Source organism: Mytilus californianus, unplaced genomic scaffold, assembly GCF_021869535.1.
Source record: "Mytilus californianus isolate M0D057914Y unplaced genomic scaffold, xbMytCali1.0.p SCAF_70, whole genome shotgun sequence".
Taxonomy (NCBI): Eukaryota; Metazoa; Mollusca; class Bivalvia; order Mytilida; family Mytilidae; genus Mytilus; species Mytilus californianus.
The window spans coordinates 508020-529938 of NW_026262724.1; the positions used below are offsets into that span (position 1 = coordinate 508020).

Here is a 21919-nt window from a genome sequence, read left to right on the forward strand (position 1 = left end):
TTTTCTCTTTCGCAACCTCTTTCGCCAAAACAATATATTTTTCGCCACTTTCATTTTTTTTTTCGCCAACTCCCATAAACATATTTTTCGTTTATAATTTTCCTTCTTTCTAACAAAAAAAATCAGTTTGCTGCATTGTTACCTATGATAATTCTACAAATCAATTTTTAATCTACATGGTAATAAAACAAACACTAAGCATTTACTTTTTAAAAGAAACTGAAAAATTGCAATATAGATCATGAAATCATGTTTGACTTCTGTGAACTTCTGCATGTTCAGTAAGTTTATCGTTTATATACTTCCCGTCTAGTTAATGTTCATCATAACCTTTTGACTTATGTGGCCGTATTTAAAACGAAAATTTTACTCTTAGTAGAGACAAACCTGTGAACCTTGAAATGTTTTAGGCATTGCAGGAACTAGATGATTAAATTTTAAATGCATGTTCAAAAAATTATAAACTTTTCTGGATTTTGCTATTCATTTTGTTTTTCATTCCTGCAAAAGGTGCCCAAAAAGACTAAGTTGGGAAAGAGGCTTGAGAAGCTCCACTCGTATAATAAATGTTGTGAGTAGTATTGATTTAAATGGACAATAGATGGACAATAGACATCTGTAAACAATAGGTGATTTAAACTGTGTAACCCGTATCAAATGAAACTTATGTGTTTGTTTTTTTTTTTTGCTATCTTCTGCAGACTGAGAAAAAGCACATCAAAATCCAGGGAAGTTATTAACTCTTTGAAACAAAGACTACCTATAACTTTTATATATCTAGGTCCTGTCGTGCCTTAAAACTTTCCTAGATGCATCAGTTTGTCTGTACTCATGGTATATTTTGTGGTGCAAACACGGTCATATGAATATATTTCTTCATATCAACATTTTTTCCGGACCAAAAAAGAAAAGGTAGAGACGTAAAACTTTGCCTCAAAATAAAGGCAACAGTAGTATACCGCTGTTCGAAAACTCATAAATCGATAGAGATAAAAACAAATTCGGGTTACAAACTGAGGGAAACGTATCAAATATAAGAGGAGAACAACGACACAACAAAAACACAACACTAAAATGTAACACACACAGAAACGAACTTTAGTATAACAATGGCCATTTTCCTGACTTGGTACAGGACATTTTAAGAAAAAAATGGTGGGTTGAACCTGGTTTTGTGGCATGCCAAACCTCCCGCTTTTATGGCAACGTCAAACACAACACCAAAATGACAACATCACATGACAAGACCACAATACAAATAAATGGGAGAACATATAGGACAAAGAAACACACGAATAATAGCTAACAAAAGGTACTAGGCTTAAAATTCAATACGCCAGACGCGCGTCTCGTCCACACAAGACCAACCAGTGACGCTCAGATGAAAAAAGTTTGAAAGCCAAAACAAGTACAAAGCTGAAGAACACTGAGGACCAAAACTTCCAAAAAGTTCCGCCCAACACGGCCAGGGTTTTCTGCCTGGGACAAGAACATCCTTATCATTTAGAATAATTTATAATTTTGCAAACAGTAAATTTTATAAAATGACTATATAATAGATATACATGATAAAACCAAAGTGGGGACTAACTACAGAATAAAAACGGATACATTACATAAAACAACTTAGTCCAACACATAAAAAAATACACAGCCGATTTTGCCAAAGCCTCAACGCACAAAGTGAAGTCACATTTGAAATTCTAAAAAACACACAAAGTGACGTCACAATTGAATTTGTAAAAATATTTCCCAAAAATAAGATAGGATTAGGATTGATTAAAGATTAGATTTGTAATACTGACATTACATTTATTAATAACAATGAAAATTACAATACTTATTAATATTAAACACGTGCGTCTCCAAAACCATTGAAAAATATCCATTTCAAATCAATTATTTCTATCAAAGTTAAAGTATAAAGTTTAAAGTCCGAGATTTTTATGATTTTTACATTTTTCGTCATACCAACAGTTTTCTTTTCTAAACCATTGTTAAAAGAAAAGAGGAGACGCAAAACTATGCTTTAACGCGTGCATCGCTAAGACAAAATTGTAAATAAATCCTTGTGACGCCATTTAACCACACCATTCCATTAAACAATACTATCAACACCTTTATTAATTAGTTCATTGTTGCCTATAGCTGATTATTGTTTTTCTATCAAAATCGTAACGAGTTCAAGGTGAAATTCCCTGAAATAATCAGGTAGAGTACGAGAAACGCGAAAAAAGTAAACATGATGGATGAAATCGAGCCTTAATATTTCTTTCGCAGAATTCTTTCGCCAATAATGAATTTTTTTCACCACAGTTTTTATTTTTTTGTGTGTAGGATTACCTGAGTGCTCATTCATTCCCAATTCATTCACAAGACACTCGTAGTAGTACAATGTACATACAAAGATAATATTATTTGAAGCTTTATCCAAGAAAACATACTTGTAAAATAGTGTACTATAGTGTACTAAAGAAATAAAACAACTACTGGAAGAATTCGAGGTTCTCCTGGTAGAGGAGGGATTTTCAGAAGGTAAAAGGTTACTACAACCGGAAACTACATGTGACATATACTATTGGTATCGGTATTGGATTCAAACAGGAACTTGTTAGATACTGTTTATATTAATTATGTGGAAAACCAAAGGCCCTGCCATAGTGCAAAACTATTGTTTATATTAGTTATACGTGTATATAAAGTTGAATTCTTTGATTCCTTTTTTTATGTCATGCCGGCTAACAAATTGGACATCGTTATTTTAGTAGTTCATTCATAAATATGAGAAAGATATAATCTGCACTAAGAGGGACACCTTAAAATCAAAATAAAGAGATGTGGAATTATTGCAAATGGGACAACTATCTTAAAAAACCTAACGACCTAAGGATGAGAACAACTACATGGTTCATGTGGTTCGATATTTATCGATCTTTGTCAATTTTAGACTGAACGTTACTGTTTGATTTTCATCAAATGAGGTATTTTTAGTTTGTAAATATTGGATTTTATATTCAATGAATGATATTTAAACATGATTTTGTATTTCAGAATGTGACATTGGATATACGTCTGAAAATGGTTCAATGTGTTTCACATGTCCACAGCCATACTATGGATTTCACTGTGCTTATAAATGTAGTTGTAAGGATGAAGAAATGTAAGTAAAGAGTAACTCGTAAGTAGTTAACTCCAAAAGATGGGAAACATCTACGGTCCAAAGAAAAATGTCTTCAACAATATGGTGTTGAAGACATTAACAATAACCAATGTTCTTTTCTAAACCGCGATAAAAGATATTATCATGGTAGTATTTATACCAAAACTTTCCTTTCTTATTGTTTATTTACTTTCCTTGGTGGTTATGTTTTATTTGCTCCTTTTTGCAGATAATAAAATTTAATCTAAAGCGGATTTTTGTAAAATCCTTTTGAATATCTTCTTTACATACGGATGCTTTAAATATGTGTATTAATCTTTTGGAAATAATTCATTTTTTATTAATGGTGATTTATTGTTATATTAATTTCACTCATATGCGGAATGTATCGTGAAATCAAATTACAGAACCTAGTGTGAATGCAGACTTAATTCAAATCCGATAAGATAAATCAAGTTATACATCGGATTTCACTATATCCGACTTGAATTTAGCAAGCGTGTGTAAAATAAAATGGTATTAGTACGAAATACTGTTTACATACATTCAATAACAAAAGATTTTCGTTGGATGTGGTTAAACTGTTCGAATCATTTCTATCAGTTTGACAGGATTTATGAATGAAACATTTTATAATAGAATTTTGAAATTAACAAAACATGATATGATATAAACTTTCCTGGTGCAGTAAAATTGGTATCGTGAATGTGGTTACGTGAATATAAATAACTTATAACTTAAAAATGAAAGAAAATAAAGTAATACATGTTATACAAAAAGTACCAAAAAAAGGAACATCTTTAGCCAATACGCCTATCAATATTTTTTTTTGTTTGTGTTTCTATTTTGTATTATAAACTTAATAGACTTATTGTCAAAAGGTAAGTTTCAAACTGGTGTTTGAAATCACTGCATTTGGTATTTCAGATAGATACACACCTTTTCCTCACATTGTTCCCAAACAATATTAGATTTCGTTATTGTTTTGAATATTTTTAAGATATGAAATTGTTTGAAAATATTCGAGTATACAATATCGAAACATATTCGGCTGATCCAATTCATAATCAAACTTGAAAAGAAAAAAAATATAAAAACGGCAAACAAACAAAAAAACAAAAAACCCAACAAACAAACAAAAAAGTGTCATCATCAAACTTTCTATGTAATTGCAAATTTGGCTAAATAGTTCCTCAATGTATAGACTATAGAGCAAATTTTCACGAACGTAGAAAATTGCATCCAAAACAAACTGTAATATTATTTTTTTCATTCTCAAAATGTACATTAATAAAATGACAAGTATTTTAACTATCTGAACGAATACCTACTGTTTTCGTAAATGATACAATGCAAGTTATTTGAGGTGAGCAATACTACACCAAACAATTTTTTTTAAATGCATCAGGAATGTATACTGCGGACGCAGCCAATGGGGACAGGTAACTAGAAGCCGCAAGTAGAGAAATGACGTATTAACGATACAAATGTTACTGCACTAGATGCGCAATCCGACAGTAAATGTCACTACAGTGTTTCTGGGTGCAAAAAATATTATGAAAATCAAAAACGTTTAAAAAAAAGAATAGCTTGTGAACTAAACATGATAACCAAATCCTGGAAAGGAATCCGAGCTTTGCATGAGGAAGATGTATTCCTTTATCTACAAACGGAAAAGATTCATTTGAAGTCATACCACATTTTACTGTTACTAAAATAAAATTAGCATATATAATACTATGGTGGCAGTATATGAAATAAGAATATCGGTTTAATTCGCATAGCGGGTAGTGCATGCATAGCAGGAGTCGCTAACACCTTCGACGCACCCAGCTTTGCTCTCATTCGAGCTCATGCGATTCCCTTGTTTGTTACCTTGATTTGTCTCTTCCTAATCTATTTATGATATTTGAAAATCGATTAACTTCTATCGTCTCAAAATGTTTTGTGTATTTTTTATCTTAATTTGTCGATAATCGTTTCTGTTTAGTAGGCTGCATTTACACATTCTGGGTTCATTAGCTTTTATGCTTATAATAAATATTCATGCAAATCATACCTGATTTCTTTGCTAAAAATAGTAATAAAAAAGCATCCACATAGATTTGTCTGAATAAGATATGCATTTGTGTTCACGCGTATATTAATTTCGGACGTGAGTGCCGATGTAAGTTGAAATGGGATGTCAAACTAAAATCAAATGCCTATTGCAAAGAGTGTAATGCTCTCTGCACGTTAAGTACCCTTGCAACAAATATTTGTGGGGTTCATAGGTTGCCTATTCCTCAACAACATTGCTTCTGAGAAACAAATGCCCTCAGTCTATATACTTTAATTTTGACATGTCAATTATGTTTCTAAGAGGCAAAATAATTGATCCGCATTACTTTTCTTATTCATCTTTGGTATTGCTGATGTAAACCTATGGCATAAAAACCCTTTAAACGCTGCCAAAGATTACAATGTTGAATTTGAATATGTTTTACATTCCAAAAAGGCATACATCATTGAATATAATCGATTTACCCTGATTGTCGAACTTGTTATTATTTCAAACGGTATTGCTGATGTTAGATTTTGACATACATCTCATCACATTTCAAAGAGAATTTCTTTTTTTTTGTTTATTGTCAGTTCAAACTGATTACAACAGAATTTGAAAAAAGAAAAAATGAATTTTCAAGACGCCACAGCAAATGATACACTCAGCACTTTTTTTCCATTTAAGTACATAAGTAGTATCAATATTATTTACGTCACAAAATTTCAAAACATTATACAGTATGGGAAAGTTCTCATTCAAACGTGCATACAAAATGCCTTTCCAAATAAACACGAAGAAAGATATACATGGTAGAGTATATATGAAAATGCAAGAACGACTTGTACAAACTCCATTAGTTTGAGCCACGTCTTTCTCTGCAATACACTCATTTTGCATTATAGATACATCTTTACTCCAGACTGTCGCCTTGCATATGATTTGTTCTGTGTTCTGCTTTATTCTCTTTGAAAATCGTTGTTCTGCCTCCTCTGAATTTAATGATAAGAAATAAATCCTATGTTGTTTTCTAAGGTAAAATATCAACCTATGGTTAACGTGATTTTTGTGTGTAGTTTATAAATCATGATGATACCATATCTCGACCAAGATTGAAATCTGTTATCGCCATAATGAAAAAAATAACCCGGTCTGATAGTAGTATAAGAAGATTAATGGAAGCACTCATTCATCAATACAACTCTTAATTACTGGGTGGAACAATCCGTGTGTGCTGAATTTAATCAGGAAGTCATTTATGCATGTCCATATATTTATTTATATTTATATCATCTATACCGTAAGTTTGGTTTATTATAATTTTTATATCTCATTCGTAGATGCAATAATGTGTTGGGATGAGGTGAGTTTAACATTTACATTTTACTCTATGATCAATTTGATTATTTACATTTATTTTCCGCCTGTGAATGCTGTGAATTCAAATGTTCTTGTTTTATGCCTTTCCTTATTTTTTTTAAGTTTTCCTTTCTTACAATACTCGAATTTTAAAATTCTTATCATGAAAATAACACTCTACAAAATCGGTGTGTCTGGGGCGCTTCATTAGTAAGTTTACATTAAACAGTGTAGAAAAAAGATTCGAAATTAGAATTCGCTGATTTATACCTGCATCTAGCTCCTCTTTTAAAAAACTGACTGACGATTAATAGCTATATCATTTCTATATCCTGAAGTGGAATTCTGTATCCTGTATCTGGTTTTGTACGTATAGCTTTAATAACAGGATATTGATTGGTGTAAAATTAAGGGACTGCATTATATGTTGAAAGATATGTGTACACTGCTGATACTCAGACATGTGAGAGAGTGATATTGTGTCTAAGTAAACAGATATTAATATAATATATATACGTCTAAACAAGTGACAACTTTACGACAGATCCATTTATTGGATCACCAGTGAAGGTGATACACGGCTGAAAAAACATATTGTATTCATAATTACTATAAATATAAATATATATATAAAACATATTTGTAACACAATGTCATAGGTTTTGTGGATAATATCAATAATAATTTATTATGCTACCTTAAAAATAATGAATCAACAGTATCAGGCTTAGATGGTGGTGTTTGGCATAACCTTATAAATATAACGTTAGTGTACCCAAATTGCACGTATTTTTATAGATTTATTTATGATCCAGACAAAAGCTTCCATTCTGTGTTTATTTTGTAGATGTATCTTTATTTAATATAGGGTTCCACCAGTTTAATTTTGAATCCATATTGAATCAAAGGAAAATGGATTTGAACAGACCTACAAACGATCCATGATTCTGTAATCAGAAGTACCCAAATTGTATCCATGCTTAAATTCACATCCTTAATAATCAAATAACAGATGTTTTGTTTAATTTCTTCAAACATTTAAAACAATTTGACATAAGTCCATGTTTACTATTTCTTTTTTCAGGAAAGAAATGCTTGTCACATATTTTATTTGCGCATTTTTAAAAGATGATTTTAATGGACGTCGCAGGCGACGTTTCCGTAGATTTTACTTTTTCCAGTGAATACTTCTTCTGTTGATATATACTATGAGCGTTTTGTGTATATTCAAATATATTTACCTATGTTGAAAGACTGACATCATGTCAAATCATAAAAATACACTCTGTTAACCGATGTTCAAGTTTTGTAAATCGATTAGGAAGAGAGAAATCAAGGTAACACACAGAAATTCAGGAAATAGCGTGACACCGTGTTCGTCGACAAGGTAAGCTTCTCCTGCTTTTCATGCATCACCCGCCATGCGAAACCGATTTATCGTATCCGTCAACCCAACCAATTCGTTATGGTGACTGTTAAGCTTATGTAGTGTCGATTTCAGTCGTTTTTTACACGATACTCTCATTGAACTGGTTTTTTTTTCTGTAAGGAGCACATTCCTGTTAATGAAGTCCGTATAGTGGGACCTTGCACGAGCATAACATATTGACCGAGACAGGTTAATGCCATACGATTGAGCAGATGGTACTTTACTACTGAGAAGTAGAAAGTTGACGATGCGATAGTTAACATATTTTATCAATTCTATCACAGTTCATGAAGAAAACACAAATTTAAGTTTGTATTTAAAAATACATGAACGACATGAGAAATAACTTATTTTGTGTACCTAAAATTAAAATGAATTATGGTAAGAAACATAAGAAAAATACGGATCATAATGTATTGCAACAAGTTGAAAAGACAGAAATTGTAGTTTATCAAGAAAAAAGACTGACATGTAAAATAAAGTTTTGTTACACCAGAATGTTTTGATAGACATTTCTGTTGTTATTTAAGATACATTATTATTATTGTTTGGATGTAGTACTGTTAAGACATTTTCGTTGCTCTCAATCAAAAATTGTTCAGTCGTTTGTCAATCAAGAGAGTATATTATGTTTGAATGGATAAAAACAGTCAATTAACCTGAATAATCTGTAATTGACTGAACATACCTTAATAGGAATAAAACAAAGTGCCATAGACCAATGAAATTGGAGGATTTGGTGTTTCTCATTGTGAAGAACGAATGTAAAACATGTTCTCAGTAGATATATTCTATAATATACTTACATTACAGATCAAAGAATTTCTATAAAGGGTTATAACTGCCCCGAAGCACTTTGGTCAGCTTGAAAAGATGCTAAAAATTCAATCTTGAAACAATTAAAAAGGAAAAGATTTTGTCTGCCTAAAACCTATTGAAGATGGAAAATTGAAAATTAAAACCTCAATTGGCAACAACACATACCAACTATCAAATGAATTCAATGTTTTAGGAAACTGTAGTTTGCATTTTAAACAAGGAAAAAAATGACCTTACACATGTCATTATTCAATGCCTTGACACATATTTATTGAAACTTGTTATTGTCCGTTTTGCTACTTCAAAAGACTTATCGTTCTGTAAGGACATAACTCCATAAAGGTGCACCAATAAATAAGGATATTGCACATAAATCATTTTAACAAATATTCTATATAGAGGTGCAATTTGGTTAATTTTGTCAACATCACATGTTTATGACAACGCGATGACATCATAAATGATACTTTAATCATCTTTGATTTTGATTTGTCATTAGAGTAACTGTCGTGAATATAATGGAAGTATACCGATGTTTAAGTATCTTACATCAAGGCTTAATACAGAGGGTTCATCGATCATAAATAGAATCAAATGAATACCACTTACCAGCATGATATCAGGTGCGACGACCGGATACAAACGCATAGCCAGTTACACGATTCCGAAGTTACATTCAGTAGTAATTAAGCGTGATAATTTCTAAACATTTCCCATTTTTTGTTTCATACTAGACATAACTTTTGCAGATCTCTCATCCAAAAATTGTAAAACGTATCAGTTGATAATCATCATGTGAAGTCAAACAAAATTAGATTTTAGCTGATGGTGCAATTATTAAGAGTTTGTTCATTTCATTATCATTTTTTCAAGAAAAAGAAGATGACGGTAAAGTCGTTTATTATGCTGGTTCGGCTGGTTTGTTAGTAATGGTAATTCTTCTCGGAATTATTCTAAATAGAGTGAAAAATACATGTTGCCATCTACAATGAGTATCTGGGAAGAAAGATCATGAAAGATATAATCCTGCAGAAGAGACAATAGAAATGGATAGGTATGAGTTCATCGATGAACTACAACTGGAAGACCTTAGTATAAGAACTGTCCTTCCTAGTTTGCCTGTCCGAGGGTGTTTTGTACAACACCAATGTACTGAAAATCAAGATAAAGATTACAAAGATTCAATAGATGGTCAGAATAAAATTGGAATGGAAGATGAAGGGTACATAAATTCTTATCAACCGATACAAGAGGCAAACATTTATAAACATGAATACGAAGCGATTGGTGCTCAAATTACTACAAAAAAGAAAACGGATAATATTCACATTCGTACAACTAACTGTTGAAATACGGTAAACCTGAGTTCATGAGTAAAAGAATTGAGATATAAAAACAACAAATCTGAGTTGAAATCCCTTGAAAGTAATGAAATTTTGTCTTTGTGTTAAACCAAGATGAATGGTCATCATTTAATTGATTTTTAAACATGTTTGCACCATCTAATAAATGAAATACATAATCATAAAAAGTGAAGGTCCTATTTATCGCATTGTAATGCAAGAGTAATTTTAAAAGTCGTTATAGATAATTTACCAAAGGACAAGGTTTACTTCAGGCCAAATAAGGCCTTGAATTGGAGCTTTATCATACAATTTAAAGATGGCCATAATTTGGTTCTTAAATGAATCTATTTCAAAAGCCTCACTACAAGGTTAAACAAATCTCTTCATAAGAGTATATTCTAGACTCCAGAGCCATGACATTTTAGATATATTGTTAAATACGAAGATTTCGTGCCTTTTAGTGACATAAAAGCTTGAGGAAAAAGCTTTACCAAAAGTTGCCAATGATGATATTCAATCCCTACACACAAAACAAAACTTCTGGATCAGGGGTGGCGACCAAGATAAATTATGCAAAACATTGTTAAGAATCATTAAAAAATTTACCAAAACTGACGATACAACTTAAGGGAGTATTACTTCATTGATTTTAATGTGATGTGCCTAAAAGAAGTTATTTTGTATTAATAGTAATATCACAACTATTTTCATAAGAATTGTAGAGTATTTTGGCCTGATTTTAAAAACACCAAGAGCCAATTTAACCCTTCCTGAACGTACTCCTTTCACCTGGAAAAGGGAATATCTTCAATATCATATTGAACTTTAACTTAATGTTGTCTGCTCTGAGTTTTTTCAAACCCATCTGACTTTGAACTTGATATTTTAATTGCAAAACGTGGCTATCATTTAGTCCATTCAAAAGGATTATACTTAAATTATAATCATAATATATCCAAACATTTAAATTTATTATAAGAATACCGCAAACAAATGTATTAAGTTTGATTAATTAATTGTTGGTGTTTGACGCAGCACTATTCGATATATCGTGGAGATAAGGTTTTATTGGTGGAGGAAGCCGGAGTGCCCGGAGAGAACAACAGAGCACTGACTATCCCAGTCAATTAAGCTTTGAGTCAAATGTGCATGTACATGTACATGCCACGTAAGGGGTTGGAACTCATAACCAGTGTAGACAGGCTAGTTATAAGTAGATGAACTACTTAGACCACGCGGCTACCGATGTCTTTATTTAACAATATTTTCAAAAGTACCTGTCATAGTCCTGACTTTGTACTTTAGAGTGAACGAATTGGATAAAAACAGGTTTGCTGCTTTCTTTATTTCATACCTGTAACTCTGTTACTATGCGTAAAAGAGAAACGAAAGATACCAGAGGAATATTCAAATTTATAATTCGAAAACAACTGACAATGCAATGGCAAAAACCGAAAAACGACCAAACGACAAACAACAGTATACACAACACATAATAGAAAACTATAGACTGAGCACCACGACCACCCCCTCCCCAAAACAAAATAAATAAAAACAAAACCGGGGTGATATCAGGTGCTCTTAAATGAATAATTTACAGGTCTTGCTGCTCATGTTGCACCTGTGGTGTTGCTCATGTCAATACCTAATACGGGTAATAAATCTAATTCAGTAGGTCAAGAGGAGAAGAGGACGGGTTTGTGGTTACAACAATTTGAACATATCCGTCGTCATCTGTGAAACAGATATTCCATAACGGTCAACAAATTCATGATGGCGTCCATTGAATGGGATGATTTCAGCTTCATCACTTCGAACTCTTGGTTAAATAGCTGCCTTGTAAATAGCAACCCTCTATCGAGGAATTTATCATAGGAACTACAAGATCTGGAATATCGTATCCATCCGGAGATATATACTTCATATGCAGGCGCTCCTGGAATGGTGCTACATAGAAATGGAAGTTCACGATTGGGAAACTGAAATCCTCTTTTTGTCGTAAAGTTTTGTTCTTAAACGACCATTATTGTCAATCAGGAGATATATACTTCATATACAGGCGCTTCTGGAATGTTGCTACATAGAAATGGAAGTTCATGATTGGGAAACTGAAATCCTCTTTTTGTCGTAAAGTTTTGTTTTCAAACGACCATTATTGTCAATTTTAAGATGTAGGTCAAAATATGAGGCAGACTTAACTGTATCTTTTGTATCCTTTATTTAAAGTTCGATGGATGGGAAAGATGCGTTCAACGTAGTCACAAACTTCGAATTATGTAGTAAGAGGACATCAAATTTATAACGGAACGTGAAGTAAATGGATAAAGCTAGCTTCTTTTATTCTTCCTAAGATGCTCCTGTATGAAGTCAGCCTCATATGAATAAAGGAATAAGTCAGTTTTTCATGGGTTACGCATTTTCAGTTAATAAAAAGAAAAAATGTCAGCATTGGAAAGTGAAACTAGGGAGCCGTGTGGAAGATGCATTTCGTTTACTGATTCTGCACACACAGAAAGCATTTTGTACTTAAGATAAAACGATGATTTACATATTTTTTTATCATTACCATGACTTCAAAATGACCTGTTCCTGTCTGTGTATTAATATTTAATTTTATAGAAACTTTCGGAGTTTATTGTGATGTTAGTTAGATGCCGTCTAGTCTATACTACACCACATGATCTGCAGAACCTTTATATCGAATCTATACATTATAAGTTGTTTCTTTTGAAGTTTTTGAAATTTGGATTTAGAATATTATACAAATATTAGAATTTGAGTCAAATCAGTGGACATAAATTTGACAGCTAATGTCCCTTTAAAGGGTTAATAATACGGCCATTTCTAGGATTGAAAACAACATTCAAGATGCATTCAAGTACTCGCAAAGCGGTTTGTGTTCGTACCGGCCGGCAAAGCAGCCAAAAATGTGGTAGTGGTATGACGTTAATACTTCACGGATGTTCTTTTAAAGAATGAAATTATACATTCATCTACACGGAGAGTCATATAGTAGATAATCATGTCACTACCACTGCTCTGCTTAAGTCCTCCTCTGAAAATTTGAAAGTCCCTACTATGCGATGGTTTCCTAAACTACACAAAACCCGTTTAAATTTCGTTGCATTTCGGCTTCTAGTAAGTGTTCTACGACTAATCATTCTGTGTTGTTAACTAGTTCCCTTACTTTTATCAAAACATTTATTATTAATTTGTGTAATAAAGTACATGGAAATAATCGCGTTATTTATTTTTGGAAGGTCCAATCACTTTGGACTATTTGGATAAATTAGTTGCTGTTGGTGGTTCGTTCAATTCGGTTGACGTTTTTTTACTCTGTACACTACACCACCACACAATCTTAAACAGAAGTTCTCTTACTTAGGTATATGGTCCTTTAAAAAATCGGGTTGCAGAATTAACTGAAATGATTATTTTTTCTCCTTGGCAAAATCTATATACGTTTTGGCGATAAAGTTTATCGACAGGTTGTAGGTATTCCTTTGGACACCAATTGTGCCTCTTCAATAGAAGACTTGTTCCTGTATTGTTACGAATCACAGTTTATGGCCAAACTCAGTAAAGATCCTCTAAATTACATTTCATTGATAGATTTAAAAACTCTTATCATTACCGTGATGATAGTGTTGCTTTCAATTATCGAGAATTTTCTAATTTTACTGCGCAAATTTACTAAACTGAACTTACTTTTAAAAAAAATCAGCAAGAGTTGTCCTTTTCTAGGTTTGGATATTTCAGTTTCACGTAGGAAACTCTATACAAACAATTTCGACCAAAGAGACGATTTTTCCTATCCCTCCTTGGACGGTGATGTTCATTTGGTCTCTTATTATAGTGTGTATATTTCACAATTTCTCGCTATGCCTATGTCTGCGGCCGCGTTTTAGATTTCAACGAACGTAATAAATGTATAACTGGTTAAGTAATAATTCAGGGATTTCGTTACCACAAATTAATAAGTACCTTTTCCAAGTTCATAGATACAAAGTTTTGGTTAGGAAGTTTGGCTGTACCTGTAAAATTCTTATCACAAAAGGGATATATCATCCTATTTTTTACGGTGATGTTGTTTCTAGGGCCCATAAATTTAGATTGGATCCAGGTAAACTATTTGAACCTTTTAATAACAGTATTCGTAAAGATTAACAATTTGACATAGATGTGAAATCTTTAAATATCGTTTTTTATCGGTACTATATTAGTTTTTGTTTTTGAAATTTTTAAAAAATAACTATATATTCCTATATTTTACATAAAAATCAGAAGATGCGGTATGAGTGCCAATGAGCATACTCTCCACCCAAGTCACAATGTGTAAAAAGTAAACAATTATAGGTCAAAGTACAGCCTTCAACACGGAGCCTTGGCTCACACCGAACAGCAAGCTACAAAGAGCCCAAAATGACGAGTATAAAACAATTCAAACAGGAAAACCAAAGGTCTAATCTATATAAAAAACGAGAGACGAGAAACACTTATGTACCACATCAACAAATGACAACCACTGAACGACAGGTTCCTGACTTAGGACAGGTGCAAACAAATGCAGCGAATATATAAATAAAAACAAATCCCTCCACATTTTGTATGTGCCTGCCCTAAGTCAAAAGCCTGTAGCTCAGGGTTTGCCGTTGGTTCATGTCTGTTATATTGGTTTGTTTTTCGTACACAGTATTGTATAAATTAGGCCGTTGATTTTCTCGTATGAGTTGTTTCACATTTTTCATGTCGGGGCCTTTCATAGCCGACTATATGGTATTTGGTTTATTCATGGTTAAAGGCCGTACGTTTGCTTATAATTGCTTACATCCACTTCATTTGAACTCTGGTGGATAGTTATCTCATTGGCAATCATACCACATCTCTTTGTTTACATATGGGCAGCTAGACAGGTTATAGTTTTTAGATTATATCATAATTTTACTGGAGCAAATCTATATTTTATTGTATTAGTGTAAACGCTTAACAAGGTCTCACACAAAACAATAAGTTGTGACACATTATTATTGTGCTATTTAAATTTTATATGCAAACCTATCTAATTATGTTTATGGCTAATTCTATTACAGTTTATTAACGTGTGCATTTCGTGTGCACCAGGCATATTTAATTTATTCAATAGTAATGATCTCGAAATTCACTATGAATTTAAATGTCCGAAATATTTGTTTACACCTGAAACATGCTAGATTATAATTTTATATTTGTCAATACTTATGGTCAACATTGAACATAAAACTCTTACGGTTATTCAATATTTCTATTTGTTCAATTATCGTTATGTTCAATGCACACGCGTGTAAAAAGTTAACTTTGAAAACCGAATCCGTTATCTAATTTCTATTGACAAAATGACCATTACAAACTTTGTTGTTAGCAACGCTATTTTAATATTCAAAGAAAGTTAAATTATTATTCAAGGACTCTGTTTGGATATGTCAACGAGAGCATATGAACTGCGTTTGGATTTTACAACGCTTGCAGATATATATATATATTGTTTTTGGTTTAAAATTGCTAATTTGTAACACTGTTATTTTATAATTGGACTAGATTAAAAGAATTTGGACTTTACCGATTCGTTTCTGTTTACTGAATTGGACTGCCGACTTGGATGTGAATGAACTGTGATCTAGATTCCAACCCATTAACTAAAACCCAATATCTCATATATTGGTTGGTATCAAAACATCTAACCTGATGTTACAAGTTCGTATCTTGTAGTACAATAACAGCCGACTACAGATACAAAAGCTAGATTCCCCAGCTTCAACACCATCCCACAGACGGGATCCCACTCAAAGCCATTCTGGCAATTTTTATCAGGGAAAGTGAAAAATTCTTTCTTGATAATATGTTGAAACAAGTCATCAAATTAATAAAACTTCTATTTTATTATTATACATACAGACACATGTTGTGAGACAAGTACATTCACACTGAAATATCATGATATATATAACACGTGGATAAGCAACCTTTTACTAAGTCAAACATACTCACTCCTTTGTTTAGTGTTTATAAATAAAAACAAGACCACATTATTTAAATAAACTATATTTTATGAACTCATCATTTAGTTTAAATCTTATATCAATAATGATCTGTGAAAGCATAACTTCGAGGACTATTATTAGTCAAGAACTTTTACTTGAATAAAACAATACCAGGAATTAAGTAAGTTCTCAATTAAGTATTTATGAAAAGTTATCATGGTTGTGGCGCTGGATCATGGCCAAAATGCTTTTTATGTATATTATAAAGTAAACGTGTATAATAAGGCTGATGTATAATCCCAAAAATTTTCAGGCATAATTTATAATCACTGGTAACTTTAGTGATTATATATAATTACGGATATTTTCGGGAATTATGCATAATCACTAGAAAAAATGTCAGTGATTCTACATAATAACTGAAATGAAGAGACAATTAATAAAATTTAAACAATCCATTCTATAAAATCATATTAAAACAATTTTAGAACCATACATATTAAAATTTAAGCACAATATATCATACAAATCATTTAATTTTACAAACTGCATTGTAAATTTGGTCGACATCTACTATGAGGGTCTGGAAAGGGGGTCACTAATTTTTTTTTTTTTTTTTAATGTTTTAGATAATGTTTCTCTATTTTTTATTCATTTTGCCCATTATTCTTTATACGTTTTCTTTTTTTGTCCATTTTTGTCTTTTCTTTTTTTTTCATGGTTCGTAGCTAGGCATTTTCATTTTCAGATCTTTTATGAACATAGACCATTATATTTTTGGGCCTCTTTTTTCCAGATCAATATGCGGCTTTGGTATCATAACATTTCAGCAAATGCTGGCCTACTCCAGTCAAGCATGTGTTCTGTTTATATTTCTGTACCTGTAGTTGCATTTCTTTGCTTAGTTTCAATTCCTTGATCTTTGGAACAAAGAAAATATAAAATAAATAGATATGCAATAACTTTTGTTCCCATTGTTTTACAGTTAATTATCATCTGTGTATTTATGTTGGTATTATCATGGATCGAGTACTATAATTTTTCGTTTTATTAAAAGACGAATTAACAGGAATTACTATCTTTTTCCTTTTTATTTATAACGTTCCGAAAAAATGACCATAACCGATATTCACCTGCGTCTTAAAGAATTTAAAGGAATTCCGATCTAAAAATAGAAACGGACTTTTCGACCACCGTTCCAAAAACGAAAGTAAACATGGTTACTGAAAAAACAAATCCAGAAGAATGCATTTAATAAGAATTGAGTTGCTGATGTATTTAATAGTGTCATTGGTAAGTCGATAACATTTTGTGTCACTAAGTCTTGTCAAGATCAACTGGTCAATTCAATATGGTGAGGGTACATTAATATGTAGTTGATACAGGTCGTTTATAGCCTTTAATCAAGGCAATAGTGAAAGCACAGGCACTTGTCACTAAAACAAATTTATAATATATAAAAACAAAGTATATAGGTAATGTTTTTCAGAAACAAGTACCTGTGGACTTCATGTTAATTTTCAAAAATCTTAATAACAGGCCGGGGAAGTTCCTCATCAATGGATCTTATACCAATGTATTTGCACAGGGTCTTAGTTAACGGATATATGCATATATTTTAATCATTGGTATTCTAATTTGGTTATTGTCACACTTTCTGTCAACTCGCCCCACTTATGAAAAATAGTAAAATTAATATAAATCTAGTACTGCCAACTCGCCCCACTGATATGAAAAAAAAAAGTAAAATGCCGATAAATTTAGTCCTGCCAACTCGCCCTACTCGTGAGATAGAATAAAATCCGGAGGAATTTAGTCCTGTCAATTCGCCCACTTATGGAAAGTAATTTAATCTACACAATCTCCCAGACTCTACTGCTGGAATAACAATAGGAAAAGAGTACTTGTTATATAATAAAAAAAGTTGATATATCATTCTAATAAAAATTAAATGAAGCTACAACATGTGGGGTAGCATCTCTACAACTAGACTCTTAAGTCAGTGTGGTCGTGAAAAGCCGAAAACTACTGGACTGTTTTATGTCAGATTAAATGACAATCAAGTATGCAATCTTTGTGTATTTATATTCTTGTGCTGATACTTCATCTAGTACTTTGTTTTGTGTAATCATTCCAGTACTTGTCATAAAAAATTTAAGTTGTATATATAAATAAGAAGATGTGGTATGAGTGCTAATTAGACAACTCTCCATCCAAGTCAAAATGTATAAAAAGTTAACAATTATAGGTCAAAATTCAACCCTCAACGCGGAGCATTGGCTCACACCGAACAGCAAGCTATAAAGGGCCCCAAAATGACTAGTGTAAAACCATTCAAACAGGAAAACCAACGGTCTAACAGTGGCGTAGCTTGATAATTTTTTCAGTGAGGCAAAATATTTGATGCCTTGAAGTCACGGTCTCAGCGCGGTTTTAAAAGAGTGGTAGTGAATTCACTCCGATCCGCCATAGTATGTTTTTTTCCTGTCCAAAATGAAGCAGGAGCCTGTATATTAAATGGTTTTTGTTTTCTGTTGTCATTTTGGTTTTTTCGTATGAGCTACTTATACATACGTTATGGATTTTGCTCATTTTTGAAGACCATAGAGTACTAGTAACCAATAGTTGTTTACATCTCCCTCATTTGGGCTTTGATTGACAGTTGTCTCATTGGCAGTCATACCACATCTTCTTATTTTTATATAAAGGGCTAAACAGGCGTCGCACAAAGCTTTCAGCAATTAGAATATTTCGAATGGAGGTCAGTTATTTCGAATGCAACTCAGTAAAATAAGAGTTCATGATAGACAGCATTGCTTTGTAACAAAACCTAGCAAAATCTAGTGAGGCAGTTGCCTCATTGACTCAATGGAGCTACGCCACTGTCTAATCTATATAAGAAACGAGAAACAAGAAATACTTATGAACCACGCCTACAAACGAAAACCACTGAACAACAGACTGTATGGTCGTTTTTAATGTTATTGTTTTGCATACTTATGTAAATGTGCAAACTTAACATTAGAGAATAATATTATATAAACACCCATGATTCTTGACTCATCTTGGAAAAACATTGTTTTATATTAACCAGAAAACACACGTCATCTACAATTACAATGGTCAATAACCTCACAAAAATGCTGATGCTGACTTCTTTCTGCATGTAATTTCGAGGTAGATTTATCTCCCTTTGACTTTAAGATTTTTATGCCCCGTTGCCATATGCCCCCAGTGTAGGCAACCGGGAATTAAGTGTTACCCTTAATTGTCCTTCCACCCGTCTCTGTGTCCATCCGTCTCACCGTCTGTCCTATTTTTATTTCCGCACTTCTTCTGAAGTTTCGTTCATCCAAATTTTATGAAACTCATACACAATGCTAAGGGCCAAAATTTGTATTTCGCGGGTTTTTTGTTCTTTTCCGCACTGTAACTTACGTTTTCTTAATCCAAATTTTATGCAACTCATACACAATGATAAGAACTAAAATTTGCAGAGAGAGTTTAAATATGGGTAGTGAGTTACTTACCGTTCTAGAGTTATGACCCTTTATAACTTAGAAAATTACAATTATTTTTTTTCGTTTCCGCACTCTAACTTAAAATATAAGTAATAAAGTTCTTTTCTTAAATGTCTTTTGACAACGTTGTTCTGATGAAATGCTTCATTGTCCATCAATTATAAATGCATTTTCATAAAATGTAATTGCATGAACAATTAAAATCTCACTTGTTTGTTATATATTCGAAACTCTATCTATTAACTGATAAGCAGGTCTCTCTTGAGCAATTTTTGAAGGTCCGACGTTTGCAGTCACTTAACATCCGTGTGCAGTAGATTTCTTTGTTTTTATAGTTCATTAGGTTTAAAGTTTAAATATAATTAATAAAATGGTTAGCAAACCAGAAAAAAGGCCAGAGTCCCAAAACTGGTGAATTTCAGGGGTTGTAAGAAAAAAGTACTTACACAAGCATATATTAAGTCATCATCAAAACTGGAAATTATTTAAATAATCTTTACAATATATAACATTCAAGAGTAAGAACATATATTATAATGTATTGTAAAATATCAGGTGCAACTCAAACGAAGACTTTTTATGGAGACAACTGTATGAACATACAAAAAATAAATCCTAATCAACAATTGCAGTTTAGAACAATGTGTGTGTAATTTGTATTAAGAAGAGTTATCTGCATCTGTTTTTAGCCACATAAACAAACTATGTATCATCTTATCTATAAAAATTTAGATTGGAGTATAATAAAACCAATATCTTTAAAACAGTTTTGTAGTAGATCAACTTAATAACCCAATATGGCAATTTTCATTTGTTTTTCAGAATTTTTTATTCTAAATTGATATGACTTTATCAATAAAAAATGAAAAAAAAATAACACTTTATAAACTTCATGCTTCCGAAGCGCCTTTCTGGATTTACCTTCATCAGGAACGCTCAAAGCCGAATGTTTGAAAGCCTTATGAAGAATTTATTAAAACCGAAACAGTTGAAGAGCTATATGAGCAAAAAGGACCTTAAAAATAACCAAATCCATCTAAGGTCGACTTTGCCTGAGGGAGTTGAAACCTTAGATTCTTATAATTTTAAAATTTATTAACATATAATAAAGGTCATATCTTCCTAATCTTACTGCATTTTGCTTGCTTATTCTTCTTTATCTTCCACCAAGTTTTAAAGCGAAAAGCCAAAATAAAGTATGCGATATATTGTAAATGATATGCTTTCCTTTATTATGATAGGTCCTCGTGGAAGATTAGTTATATAGCTAAATAAAGGCTAATAACAGTAGTATACCGCTGTACAATAGTCATTAATCGATTAAGCGAAAGCAAATCCGGGTCACAAACCAAAACCGAGGGAAACACATTAATCATAAGAGGAAAAGAACGGAACAACAGAAACACTGAACTGCAATTAAAACTAACGCCAACATACATAGAAACGGACTATTTGATAACAACTGCCATATTCCTGACTTGGTATAGGACATTTTGAAAAAAATAATGGGTTGAATCTGGTTTCATGGCTAGCCAAACCTCCCGCTTATATGGCAATGTTAAAAATACCGCCAAGTTAACAACATTACGTTACAGGAATACAGTACAAATAAACACATGAACACTCAGACATAGAAATACATAAATAATATAAAAGTACATTACTACATGTAAACTACAGGATAACAACCAACACCTCCCATGAATTTACGACAGCACACCTGAACACCACAATGAAATTATAAACTGGGCGTCACACGAATGTATCAACACCACAAAAATTGACGTATTTTTGTGCTAACTGTGTAACCCTCTAAGTATAAAGTGTTGATAAAAGATATCTCCCCATTCCCTTATATAAATAGCCGTGTCGATAACCAATCCCAGCAAAACATACAAACACCTTTGTCAATTTGGAGGTGGCGTTAATCAGATGTGGATACTAAAAAATCAACAAAAATCTTTTAAAGTCTAACAATCTAAAACTCTTTCATCAGTCAATAGAATTAAAACCGTTGACTGTTCTAAACTTTACAAAAGTATTCCCCATTCCAAACTACAAGATGGGTCCTGCTAAGTTTCATAAAAAAGAATGGCAAACGCAGATACAAGCATCTTGTCTTAAGGAGGGATAAATCGTACTCTGTTAAAAATAACTCTGATTCAAACATAAAATTCTTTAAAACTGACATTAACAAAGCGTGATTTCTTGCTTGACAACATATTTG

The 21919-nt window shown here is 32.2% G+C and overlaps 1 protein-coding gene across 6 annotated transcripts in view; it reads left to right on the forward strand.

Annotated features, from left to right (window-relative positions):
- LOC127710315 (uncharacterized) overlaps nucleotides 1-21919 on the forward strand; it is a 644133-nt gene that overhangs the window by 392776 nt on the left and 229438 nt on the right. For 2 of the 6 annotated variants that reach the window (XM_052216117.1, XM_052216118.1), the window contains exon 1: nucleotides 17349-17464. The exons of the other annotated variants lie outside the window; for them this stretch is intronic. The gene's annotated coding sequence lies outside the window, so the exon portion shown is untranslated. Of the gene's footprint in view, nucleotides 1-17348; nucleotides 17465-21919 lie in introns of those variants that run through there. 6 annotated transcript variants of the gene reach the window in all.